The sequence below is a fragment of the Hyperolius riggenbachi genome, chromosome 4 (genome assembly GCF_040937935.1).
Source record: "Hyperolius riggenbachi isolate aHypRig1 chromosome 4, aHypRig1.pri, whole genome shotgun sequence".
Taxonomy (NCBI): domain Eukaryota; kingdom Metazoa; phylum Chordata; class Amphibia; order Anura; family Hyperoliidae; genus Hyperolius; species Hyperolius riggenbachi.
This window is the reverse complement of record NC_090649.1, coordinates 20,098,898-20,112,432: the sequence shown is the minus strand read 5'-3', so window position 1 is coordinate 20,112,432 and position 13,535 is coordinate 20,098,898. Positions and strand designations below refer to the sequence as shown.

General features: G+C 47.2%; 1 pseudogene; it reads left to right on the top strand.

Moving 5' to 3' along the window:
* The first annotated feature begins 12,849 nt into the window (after positions 1–12,849).
* LOC137505735 (U2 spliceosomal RNA) lies at positions 12,850–13,057 on the top strand (annotated as a pseudogene).
* Positions 13,058–13,535: the final 478 nt, after the last annotated feature.

Below are 13,535 nucleotides of genomic sequence, written 5' to 3'. Positions count from 1 at the left end.
AGCAGATGTTGATAGCGTCATCCGTGGACCTATTACAGCAGAAGGAAATGGCAGCGCTTCCAAACAGACGCTGCACCTGAATTGACTACCTGCACAGGTATGCAGAGCTCAAATAACGGGCAGGTTACACACCTTGCATTCAAAACAGGTACAGTAAAGGGGGGCGTTAGCTTCAGCATAAGTTGTGCACAAATTATCCCTAATAGACTCTCCAACGGCGGTGACGTGCCCCATAGGAGAAAAACTAACCACTAATCTAGCAGTGAAACATATAAAAAAAAGTGAAGCATGTTCAAACAATGAAAATTGTCCAAAAAAAAGGTTAAAACCTCAAACTAATGTAACAGTGAAACATATTCAACAGTGAAACATATCCAACAGTGAACCCTAGCTAGTCTAAAATTAAAATCATAATCCTTACCTGGTGCAGCTAGCCATAAATGGTATACACATTTGTTCAGAAGACAGCAAGCAATGGGCAGCGCTCACAGGCTGCAAGTGAAGTGAAAGCACATAATTTGCATCTGATTTGTATTCAAGGTGTGTATTTAGCCCCAAGGGGCTGGGCATATCTCTGGAGCTTTCACTTCACTTGCAGCCTGTGAGCGCTGCCCATTGCTTGCTGTCTTCTGAACAAATGTGTATACCATTTATGGCTAGCTGCACCAGGTAAGGATTATGATTTTAATTTTAGACTAGCTAGGGTTCACTGTTGGATATGTTTCACTGTTGAATATGTTTCACTGTTACATTAGTTTGAGGTGTTAACCTTTTTTTTGGACAATTTTCATTGTTTGAACATGCTTCACTTTTTTATATGTTTCACTGCTAGATTAGTGGTTAGTTTCTCTCCTATGGGGCACGTCACCGCCGTTGGAGAGTCTATTAGGGATAATTTGTGCACAACTTATGCTGAAGCTAACGCCCCCCTTTACTGTACCTGTTTTGAATGCAAGGTGTGTAACCTGCCCGTTATTTGAGCTCTGCATACCTGTGCAGGTAGTCAATTCAGGTGCAGCGTCTGTTTGGAAGCGCTGCCATTTCCTTCTGCTGTACAAAACTTAAGTATACTTCAGGCTAGCTGCCTCCAGGGGTGTCAGCTTGCATTCAAATTTTAGAATTTAGATTAGTGTTAGCACATAATTTGCATCTGATTTGTATTCAAGGTGTGTATTTAGCCCCAAGGGGCTGGGCATATCTCTGGAGCTTTCACTTCACTTGCAGCCTGTGAGCGCTGCCCATTGCTTGCTGTCTTCGTGGACCTATTAGCTCTATACGCAAATTGGAGTGGATCCAGGCGGTGCAGGGTGGAGTGCTTAAGAAGGGCTAGGACCACTTTCTCGAAAGTTTTCATGACAACAGAAGTGAGGGCCACTGGTCTGAAGTTGTTTAGGTCTCGAGCTCCCTGTTTTTTTTTTGGAACAGGGATAATGGTGGACTTTTTAAAGCATGAAGGGACCTTGCCTTCCCTTAGGGACTTGGAGTATATGGAAGTGAGGATGGGGGTCAGCTGCTGTGCGCATGCTTTCAGACAGGCTGGAGACACACCATCTGGGCCCGAGGGCCCGAGGCTTTTCTGGTGTTTAGCATGGACAGGTGGTGCAACACCTCATCCTCACTCACTGCTGGAGGGGGAAGGCTTGTGCTTGCAGGGAGGAGGATAGAGGGTGCAGGGGGCCCCTGCAGGTCAGTTGGGTTTTCGAACCTGCAGTAAAAGCTGCTGAGTTCCTCAGCTAGCTCTGAGTTTGGCGTTACATTGTAAGGTGCAGGCTTGTAATTTGTGACCGTCTTGAGCCCCTTCCAAACAGCCTGCGGGTCCCTTGAGCTCTCCCTTATCTTTCCTGCATACTCCCTTTTTGCAGCTCTCAGCTCCTTGTTGAGGGAGTTCCTTGCTCTCCTGAAGTCCTCTATGGAGCCTGTCTTGTGCGCCGATTCTTGGCGCTTCCGTAGTTGTCGTAGCTTGCTGGAAAACCAGGGTTTGCTGTTTGGGTAGATTTTGAAGGACTTTGAGGGAATGCAGGATTCCTCACAAAAACTTATGTAGGATGTGACAGTGTCTGCCCACTCATCCAGGTTAGGTGTTTCCAGAGCCTCCCAGTCCATGCAGTCGAAACAGGCCTGGAGTTGTTTTTTTGCCTTGTTTGACCACACCTTTATGGTCTTTAGGGCTGGTTTTGCTGATTCCAGTTGTCTCCTGTAGGTGGGGACCAGATGAATGAGGTTGTTGTCAGATGAGCCCAGTGCTGCCCAAGAGGTGGCCTTATAGGCATCTTCCAGGACCGTGTAGCAGTGGTCCAGGGTGCTGGCATTCCTGGTGGGGCAGGCAACGTGCTGGTGGAAACATGGCAGTTCCCGACGGAGGTTAGCCAAATCGCCCATAATGATGAATAAGGAGTCTGGAAGGATTGTCTCCCACTGTGTGATGCTGTCGCTAAGGACCAGTTCTGCGTTTTTGGTATCGGCATCAGGTGGGATGTATACGCCCGCGAGAACGTAGGAGGAGAACTCCCTGGGTGAATAGATCGGTCTACAGTTGACTAGTAGGAGTTCGAGATCGGGGGTGCATTTCCTGGTTAACAGCGAGGTGTCCGGACACCATGAGGTGTTGATGTAAAAGCAGACCCCGCCGCCCTTCTTTTTACCAGAGAGTGAGTGGTCGCAGTCCGCACGGATGAGATTGTAGCCCGGGAGCAGTAGGGCGTTGTCAGGAATGCCCTCATCTAGCCAAGTCTCTGTGAAGCAGAGGACCGGGATATTTCTGCCGATCTCTCTTGTCGCTGAGGAGTTGGAGTTCATCCAGCTTATTGGGTAGTGTGCGGACATTTGCCAGGAGGGCCGAGGGAATGGCTGAGCGCAGTCCTTTTTTCCTCAGCCTTACCCGGGCACCCTCCTTGCAGCCCCGTCATCGCTGGACTGTGCGTGCCCTAGGGGCAGTAATTTGCTGGACGTACCCCCAGACGGAGTTGAGTAGGAAGTGTATCTAAAGTGCCCGGTGAAGCTTCTGAGTGTAATAATGTGCCGGAGGGTGAAAGTGATACTGTTGCTAATGTGCCCACTGATCCCTCTGCATGCAATGATATTCCCGCTGGTGAGAGTGCTGCTGATGTGCCCGCTGAGTCCCATGCCGGTGATAAGGCTGCTATCAGTGATGTGCTGACTAATACTGGCCAGAAGGAAGCGCAGGGGGCCGCGGGGTTCCCATGCTAAGGAGCCGGCAGCTGGAGTGGCTGAGAGTGCGGGGAAGCAGAGCAAGCTGAATGCGAAGGAGAGGAGGAGACGGAATAGGCAGAGGAGTGACTCTGCGACTGATTCCCCTGCTGAGGATGTGGCTGTGGGGAGTAGCGATGCTGCATGTAACAGTGCTGGGAGTGATGTGTGCAGACATGGCGGATCCTCGGAGCAGCCAGCCGGGTCGGCGTGTGACGTCACTGCAGGCTCTAATGTGCGAGTGGAGGAGGCTGGGGGAATGAGTAGTGATGTGCAGGAGGAGGGAGGTCCCTTACCTAAGGGTGGGGAGAGATCGGAGCTCCCATCTGATCAGTGTGCTGCCCAGCGAGTGACTGAGCTGGGCGGAACGGACGTGTGTGAGGATGGCGTCATCTTCCTACCAGAAGGAAAAGATGAGGAGCTGTGTGCAGATGATAGCCATCTTGTGGTGGAAAAGGAGAATGCATCAGAGTATGATTATAGTACAGACTCTGAGGAAAAAAATAAAAGGTTTTTGGAGGATATTGGTAGTAAATCTGAGAGTACTGACATGGATGTGAGTAATGCTGAGGAAAGTGATACTAGTCTTCCTTGTGGACAAGTAAGATACTATAGATATAAATTGGAGGAAGAGGAGGAAATGAAGAGTGAGAATGCTTCTGTTGCTGGGAGAGGGAGAGATGAAGGGGAAGATGAGGGTGAGGCGGCTGGGAAGGTGAGGAAAAAATCTCGCCGCGAGGAGCCGTCTTCCTCAGATTCTCCGACTGGCAATCTTTGTATGGCCAGCCCTGGGGGCTGTTCCTATTCTGGGGAGTCCGCCAGTCCAGCACCGTTTTGTAGGCAGGTTAGTGGCGGAAAGAAGTTTTAAAGTTTAATGATGGATAATTTTTTGTTTTTCTGGTTAATGGCTCTTTGCATTGCATCTTTAAATGTGAGGAGCCTAGCTTCTGTGGGAAGAAGAGCTGCGATCATGGAAGATTTAAAAAGTGTGAAAGCCGATATTTTGTGTTTACAAGAATGCTGACTTGTTGAAAGACCAAAAACTGAGGAATGGAGTTGTGGAGAATCTTTTTGGTCCCTAGCCTGTACCTCAAGAAACGAAGGCTTAGGAATTTTGATTAAAAATAATCTAATTACTGATGTGAAGTGTACAGAGGTGGTTCCAGGTAGATTGATGTGTCTGCAGGGTGATTATTTGGGATCCCCCTTTAGGATTTTTAATGTAAATGCTCCTGCTGATAAGAGGGACAGGTTGGAGTTTTTTGAGATCCTGAAGCTCCACTTGCCTGGGAGAGTCCCAACTTTCTTGGTAGGGGATTTTAACACCATTAGGGACACTAAGGACAGGCAGGGTCAGTGTGAGGCCAGGGTAGACATTACCGGAACTTGCTTGAATGGTGTTGTCGCTGATTTGCATTTTCAGGATGCATCAGTGGTGATGGAAAAACAGAATAAGTCCTTTACATATTTTTCTGACAAGGGGACAGTCAAATCTCGAATTGATTTTTGTTTTTGTTCCCAATTTTTGAAAATTATTTCTTTTGGTACACACAGATTTGCTTTTTCAGACCATGCCTTGATTTTTTGTTCAGTAGGAACTTGTCCAAGTGTGTCCTTTGGAAGAGGGGTCTGCAAAATAAATATTTTATTATTGGAGGAAGATAACGTTTTGGAGATTTGTGAAGTGGCTTGGAGGTGGGTGGCTGTTAAAAAAAGATTTTTCTGATCTGTTGGCCTGGTGGGACTGGGTGAAGATTAAGTTGGCAGCATTTTTCAAGCAAGCAAGTCATGAAAGAATCGAGAAAAGGAAAGAAGAAGAGAGGAGGATTCTGCAGACCCTGCAGTTCCTGTATCAGTGCAAAAACTTGGGAGTGGAGGTGGAAGAAGAAATCAAAAAGGTGAGAGGAGAGAGGGATAAGATCTTGAAGGAGAGAGGGAAGAGTATAATTTTTAAAGCCAAAGTGGAAAGGATGGAGGAGGATGAGACTTGCTCACGTTATTTTTTCAAAAAAAGTCTGAAAACAAAGGACGTGTGGCTATCAGTGGAAAAGGATGGAAAAGAGCTCTTTGGAACTGAGATGTAAGACGGCATTGAAAACTATTATACAAATTTGTATAGAAAAAATATTGCAGGAAGAAAGTGCGCCGGTGGAATTAGATTTTCTGTGCGACCCGGTGAGTGGAAAGGAGGTTCTGGAGACGATGAAGAGTGTGTCGCTAAATAAAACTCCGGGGAGTGACGGTATTCCGGTGGAATTTTACAGGAAAGTGTGGCCAGTGATAGGAGAAGAATTTGTGAAAATAGTTGCTTTTTGTGTTGAAAAGAAAGTGACATCAAAAAGTATGAAGGAAGGGATTGTGAGTTTGTTCTTCAAAAAAGGTGAAAAGAAGGATGTGAAGAATTGGAGGCCTATTAGTTTGCTAAATACGGACTATAAGATTGTCGCAAAAGTAATTGCAAATAGGTTGAAGATGGTGGTGGCGGTTTTGTTGGGGGAGCAACAAACCTGCGCAATGCCAGGAAGGCGTATTTCGGACAATTTGCTTTTGCTGAGATATAATTTTTTATGCACAGAGTAACAACTTGCCTCTGATCTTTGAGTCCATAGACCTCGAGAAGGCCTATGATAAGGTGTCCCACTCTTTCTTGTTTATGTGTTTGCAGAAGTTGGGAATTCCTGCATATTTTATTGATATTATAAAAGCCTTGTATACAGGAGCTCATAGCAAGGTGGTGGTAAATGGAAATCTGAGCAAGTCCTTTCCAACCATGTCAGGTGTTAGGCAGGGGTGCCCACTGTCCCCCCTAATTTTCATTTGTGTGATGGAACCACTCCTGAGATATGTCCAGAAGGATAAGATGGTGAGAGGGGTTTTTGTGCCAGGAAGTGATGGGACCAAAGTGAAATCCATCTGTTATATGGATGATGTGGGTTTTATCTGCACTTCACAATCCGATTTAAACAGAGTGAACCTGTTACTGAGAATTTTTGCTGCAGTATCAGGTCTGAATGTCAATTGGAAGAAAAGTCAGCTGTGTGTGTTAAGTAGGAACGCAGAAGTGAAAGTGGACGAAGTTATATGTACAGAGTCGGTGGAAGTGTTGGGAGTAAAGTTTGACAGGAGTCTGAAGGGGGACGTGAATCATCAATGTGCCCATGAAAAAATCAAGAAGGTGGAATTCTGGAAGCTCAGGAATCAGACGTATACTGGGAAGACGCTGGTGGCTAAAGCGGTTTTTCTACCAATACTACTTTATGTGTGTGTCATCTTTCCTCCAGGAGAGGGATGGGTGAAAAAGTTCTCCAGAACGCTGGCATGTTTTTTGGGGGGATCAAAAATGGAGCGAGTGCAAAAGGGATGTGATCCTGGGGAAGGTGAAAAACGGAGGATTTAATTTCCCAAATGTGGCAACATTTTTGGGGATGCATTACTGGCTTAATGTATATAGGACCTTGCAGAGTGGTAATCGGACGGCTGCCTTGATGAATTATTTGGCGGGATGGCAATTTATTAAGTGGGGCTGGCGGGAGAAGGATCTGAGCAGGCCATATTCTTTTTTGACGCAATCTTTTTATTTGAAATTGAAGACTTTTTTTGATAAGATGGAATTGAGATCCTTGGGTAGAGAAGCAATTGAGAAAAATAAGTTGGTGGCGTGGATGAGGAGGAAAGAGGTATTCTGTTACGTACCTTTTTTGAACTCAAAATATTCTGAAACAGTGTGGAATATATTCAAAATAAAAGGTGTAACAAACAGGCAGAGGGATGTGACATGGTCTGCGTTTCACGGCTGCCTTGCAACAAAAGTTTTTCTGAAGTCAAGGGACTTAAGTAGAGTGGATATGTGCCCTAGGCAGGATTGTGGGGGATTGGAAACACCTGTTCATGTTTTTGTTTCAGGTTGGTCGGGGCCATGCTAATATAATCAGGCGGCAGCTGAGCCTGGCCTGTGCATCTGCGTTTAGCACAGGTGCGCCCATCCCGGGGGCCCGGCAGGCCTGCACAGGCAGTGGGAAGGGGGCCCCCCCCCTGGCAGCTGGTAGCTGGCCGGGGTTAGCCGGCTGCGCGGGGCAGTGCTGGGTTGTGTGCTGGTCACCGCTGCTGCATTTAGAAGATATTTTGCTTTAATTCCCAGGGAGAGTGGTGTGTCGGCGGGCGCGGCTGCGGAGAGTAATCGGGTTATCGCTTCTCGGCCTTTTGGCTAAGACCAAGTGCTTTTGTGCTTGGTCTGGTTGGGGTTTGGTCGGGGTACCCTCTTTTTTGGGGGGCCCCGAGCTGACGGGAGGCGATCCCAGTCGACTGAGGCCCTTAGAAAGATGGCGTCTAGGGGTTACCAGAAGACTCTGAGGTGCTTTTTGGCTATCGAGGAGTCTACAATCTGGAGAAAATCGTGGAGAAAGTTCTGATCGACGTTCTGGACCTAGAGGTGAGACAGATCTACATGATCCAGGATTTCCCTAACCAGGGTTTATATAATGTAACGTTTGTCTCCGAGGTGGTGTGTATGAACGCGTATGAGAAGGTGAGGAAGTTATCGGAGGATGTGATGGAGGGCGTTCGCGTGCGACAGATGTTTCAGCTGCAGGAGACAATGGTGACTGTGCATCTTTACAATCCTTTCCCTGACAAGGCATTGGTGGTGGCTTTCCTTAAGAAGTACTGTGAGGAGGTGAAAGGAGGTGAGGGGGTCACTAACTAATATGGGACCTATACTGGCAAGTACCAGTTTTTCGTGCGATTTTAAGAAGGACCATAGCAATGTTTTGGGGGCGCTGAGACCCCCTGCAGTGTTCAACATCGGTGGGGAGAGAGGCTTCCTTTACTACAGGGGAATGCCCCAATATTGCAGGAACTGTGGGCAGTTTGGCCATACCTCAGACCTGTGTAAGACAGACATTTACTGCAGTAGGTGTGGGAAGGAGGGTCACTACACCAGGGAGTGCACTGCTCCCCGAGTGTGTGACCTGTGTGGCTCCAGTGAGCACTTGGCCCGTGGATGTACCGGCGGCGGGGAGAATCCCTTCCGGAGCTATGCGAGTGCTGCTGCTGGCGACCTGACCGCTAGTGGCAGCGAGGATGAGGACACTGGTGGTGTTAGTGCCAAACGTACTGCTGTCCGGGAGATATGGGTGCCCAGACAGGGAAAGATGGTGCCTGGAGCTGCTCTGGCGTCCCGGAAGAGTGCTGGGGGGCGGGGTCTGATCAGCGAGGCTTGCCCGCAGTGGTGGAAGAGAAGGAGGCGGGCCAGGCTGCCGGGGATCCCGTGGTGACGTCAGGGGAAAGCCCTGCAGAGCGAGTAGAGGGGGCGTGGCCGAGTCTTCTGCCCTGCCCGCCTCTACTGGTGTTGATGGCAGCAGTGCAGCGGTGGCAGGTGGGGAGCTGGCTGGGACCGATAGTCCCACACAGGGCTCAGCAGCGGCCCCTGCTGGTGGATCATCACAGCAGCCTGCAGAGAGGGAGTTTGCCAGCAACGTGAGTGTTGGGGATGGAGGGCAGTCAGACTCTACTGCAGACCTGAGGGTAGGGGAGGGGGTGGAGGCGAAAGTGGTTATTGTGGCTGATGTTTATGCTGCTGCTGAGGAGGGGAAGGCAGCAGAGGCAGCAAAGCTTGTGTTGCCTGAGAAGGAGCAAGAGGCAGTGGATAAAGCGCTGGCTCAACTGAGGGGGGAGGGGCTGCTGAGCTCTATTTCTGATTCAGCGTTATTGGAAGCGGAGTGCCAGGACTGGCCTTTAGAGGAGGAGGAGGGAGTGGGGGAGAGGAAAAGTGACACTGACATTGATGCGGATGAATCTGATATAGAAAGCTGCGAAACAGAGGATGACCTGTTGACCCCTGCGCAGAGGGGGGTCACTAGATCGCCTGGTGGGGAGGACAAAGGATCCAAGAGGTCTAAGGTGGATCCGGAGCAATATTACTCGTTCACACCGCTTCAGCCTGATATGACCCAGGTGGAAGAAAGTATGGAGGAGGAGGAGGAGGAAGGAGGGCCAGAGTCGGAGGCTGCGGAGTCCCCTGGGCATCCCTATTTAGCATCTGAGGCTGTAGGGCAGCTTGAGGGGACAATGCAGTTCAAGGGGAAGGGGAAGCGGAGAAAAAGGAGGCGCTGATGTGAGACGCCATGTTTTGTGTATTTGCTAATGTGTATTGTTATTGGGAGTGTTCCTGCAGAAACATGTCTTGCATTAGATGTATATCCTGTAACGTGAGGAGTATTGGCTCCGTATACAGGAGGGCGGGGGTCTTTAGTTCATTGGGATCTGTCACGGCAGACGTCATATTTCTGCAGGAATGCGCGCTCAGAGTTGTGCCCAGGGAATATGAATGGGTACACGGCCAAACAGTGTGGTCGCTGGGCTTTAACACAAGGAATGAGGGGGTGGGGATATTATTTAAGAATCATAATATACAGGTTGTTGATAATAGAAATGTGATACCGGGGAGGTTATTAATTTGTAATATTAAGTTTTTTGGGGAATGTGTTCCTTTGATTTGCGCTTATGCTCCTGCAGATAAAAAGGAGAGGGTGGAGTTTTTGGAGGTTTTACATTTAAATTTACCAGGGAGGGTGGTTACGGTTATGGGGGGGGGGTTTAATTTGATAAGACAAGCAGCAGACAGAGAAGGAAGGGTGGAAGCGAAGCTGGACGTTACCAGCAGAAATGTAAATTTAATTTTGGACGACCTGCACTACAAAGATGCTTTCAGAGAGGTGCAGGGGGCTGATCGCTTTACTTTTTATTCAGATAAGGGGACGGTGAAGTCCCGCATCGATTATGTTTTTTGTTCAGAATATGTGGAGGTAAGGGATTTTCAATTGGTTGTTTTTTCTTTTACGGACCACAGAGCGATCCAGGTGGAGCTAGACCTGGGTGCTGGGGTCCAGTTTGGGAGGGGGCTATGGAAGCTTAATGCTTCCTTATTTGAGGAGGAGGGGTTGGAGGTTAAGTTTAGGGAAGAGTTTAGATTTTGGGTTTCCTGTAAAGGTAAGTATGGGAATATGTTAGAGTGGTGGGATTGGGTTAAGGGGCGGATAGGGGTTTTCTTTAGGAGGTATAGTTATGAGAGGGCCAGGGCGAGGAGGAGGGAGGAGGAAATTAATTTATGCTTGCAGACCTATTATAGGATGAGGAGAATGGGGTTGGAGGTAGAAGAGATGATAGAAGAGGCAACGGGCGAGGAGAAATAGGATGCTGGATGCTGGAGGAGAGGGGGAAGAAAATAGTTTTTAAGGCCAGAATAGATGCAGTGGAGCTGGATGAAAAATGTAATAGATTTTTCTTTAAGAAAGTTTTTAAAAGCAAAGGCTGCATTGCGTCAGTGCTGGAGGATGGAGTGGAAGTAAGTGGTGATAAGGTGGTGGAGGTGGTGGGTAAGTTTTATAAGGAATTGTATGATGGTGGTGGGTGTGTGAATGAGGAGGGGGTGTGTGAGTATTTGAGACCTTTAGCTTTAGGGTGTGAACTGTCAGGGGAGGATGCGGACTTTTTGGAGAGAGAGAGTTAAATGAGGTTAAAGTGTGGGAAGCGCTAAAAAGTATGCCTCTGGGTAAGACCCCTGGGAAGGATGGACTTCCTAGGGAGTTTTATGTAAAATTTTGGGAGGTGATCAAGGAGGAGGTGGTAAGTATCATTAGGCATTGCTTTGGAAAAGGTGTGTTGTCAAGATCTATGCAGGAGTGGGTGATTACTTTACTGTATAAGAAGGGTGATAGGCGGGAGGTGAAGAATTGGAGGCCTATTACCCTTCTGAACGTGGATTATAAGTTATTGGCGAAAATAGTGGCGAATAGGTTCAGGTTGGTGGTGGGCACGGTTATTGGGGATCATCAGACGTGTGCGGTACCGGGGAGGAGAATAGCAGATAATTTGGTGTTAAGGGATAGTATGTTTATGGCAAAAACAAGTAATGGGGTTTTGATTTTGGAGTCGGTAGATTTAGAGAAGGCTTATGATAGGGTGTCACATAATTTTTTGTTTGCAGTGTTAGAGATGATGGGTTTTTTCGAGTGGGATAATGAGGGTAATTAGGGGGCTGTATAGAGGGATTAGGAGTCAGGTGAATGGGTATGTAAGTGATTATTTTTTTAGTTAAATCTGGGGTTAGGCAGGGGTGTCCCTTGTCCCCGTTAGTTTTTATTTGTGTAATTAAGCCTTTTTTGAGATGGGTGCAGGCGGATGATTTGATTAAGGGGGTTTTGGTTCCTGGGAGTGGGGGAGCACGATTTAAGGTGATGGGTTATATGGATGATTTGGTGTTGGTGGGTTCTACTTTAAGGGATATGAGGTTGGGGAATAAGCATCTGGAGGAGTATTGTACATTTTCTGGGATGAGGGTGAATTGGCAGAAGTGTAAGGTGTGTAGTTTAGGAAAGGAGGTGGAGGTAGGTATAGAGAGGGTGGAGCAAGTGAGGGAGGTGGAGGTTTTGGGGATTCTTTTTGATAGGGAGTTAAGAGGTAAGGCGTCGTATGAGGTGGTTTTGGGCAAAATAAGGAAAAAATTGGGGTTCTGGCAATTAAGAAACCTGTCATTTGCAGGCAGTTTTGTTAATTAAATCGGTAATGTTTCCGTTGGTGTTGTATGTCAGTGTGGTGCTGCCTCCAGATAGGAGGTGGGTGGCAAGGGTGAAGAGGTTGTTGTTTTTGTTTTTTGGGCTGGGAGGATGGAAAGGTGTGAAAGAGTGAAGATTGAGAAGCGGTGTGTGTCGGGGGGTTATGGGCTCCTGGATATGGCTTTTTTCTTGGAGCTGCAGTATTGGGTAAGTATTGTGAGGGTGTTTAAACTGGATAATAAGGTGATGTGTAAGGCGAGGTATTTGGCTGGATGGCATTTTATAAGGTGGGGGCTGTTGCAAAAGGACTTGACGAAGCCGGTTGCATTGGTGTCACCGCAGTTTTATTTGCGTTTGAAAATTTTTTACGAGAATTATAAGTTAGACTCCCTGGGAGAAGATGCTGGGGATAAAAAGAAGATTGTAGAGTTAGTGAGGAGGGGGGAGGTATGTAACCACATCCCGTGCCTCAGTACCAGAGAGACAGAGGAGACGTAGAAGAAGTTCCGAATTCGTGGGGTGACCAATAGGCAGAAAGACATCACCTGGATGGCCTTCCAGGGGTGTCTGCCAACCAGGGAATTCATGAAGAGGCGGGATCTCTCTAGGACAGAGCGATGTCCTAGGAGCCCGTGCGCTGACATTGAGGATCCTTACCACATATTCTGGACATGTGGGTACGCAAAAGCGTTTAGGGGTACACTGAAGGGTTTATTTGAGAATTGTTTTGGTGTTAAGGATGTTTGTTTTATTTTGTTCTTTACTGGGTGGTGTGGAGGGAATAGGGAACATAAGAGACTAGTATGGATTCTTACTGTGTTGTACAGGGCGGTGTTGTGGGATGTTAGGAATATCTATGTGCATAAAAAAGATGAAGTGTCTGTGGATGATGCTGTAAAACTGTTTATGTCCAGATTATTTGTGGCATATTTATGTGACGTTAAAAAAGCAGGAAAAGAAAAAGCAGATGCTTGGTGGCAAAGGTGGCGATGGAAGCATTACTGCTAAAATAAAAGAACAGATTTGGCCGTGATGATGGATACTGTATGAACTGGCTGGGCGCTGAAGGTTCTGAACCATGAGGCAAGTGATAGTTCTGTAAGTGTCTGAACGGTAAAAAAAAAAAAAAAAAAAAAAAAAAAAAATCTGTTCTTATCAGTTTAATATCTGATACGTCCCCTATCTGGGGACCATATATTAAATGGATTTTTGGAACAGGGAGATGGAAGAAGAGCTTGCTCTGTCCACTCCGCGCATCGACCTGGTATTGCAGTACCTCCAGGACCGGTGCACTACTCTCTCTAACTAGTGTCAAAAAAACAGATCAAAAGTACTCAAATACCCGGCTGACTAACTAAGTTAGTGTAGGGAAGTGTAGTGGAGAAATGAAGTGTCCCTCTGCAAAGTGAATTTGCCAGTAGCAAGTGCTGTGTTGTCCACCCTGCTGTGCGGTCTCTGTCTGTGCTGCTACAGTGCTGGGTGCAGGATACATTGTGAAATCCACAATAAAAACATTGTTTCCAATCTGTGAGTGTGCCTATTTTTTGTGCATCTGTGTCATTTATTCATGGACTCTGTATTTCGCATTGGTTATCAGAACCTGAGAACTGACAAGAAAAGAAGTCAGAAAAAACACACCCAAAAAAAAAAAAAAACCCACAACCAAAGTAAAAAATCATGTTTAATTTTGATTACTCAGTATTGTACTTGCGCGGTGCAGTTGCTGCAGGTCAAAAAAAACATGAAGGGATCACTTTTCTTCAAGTTTGCACATTG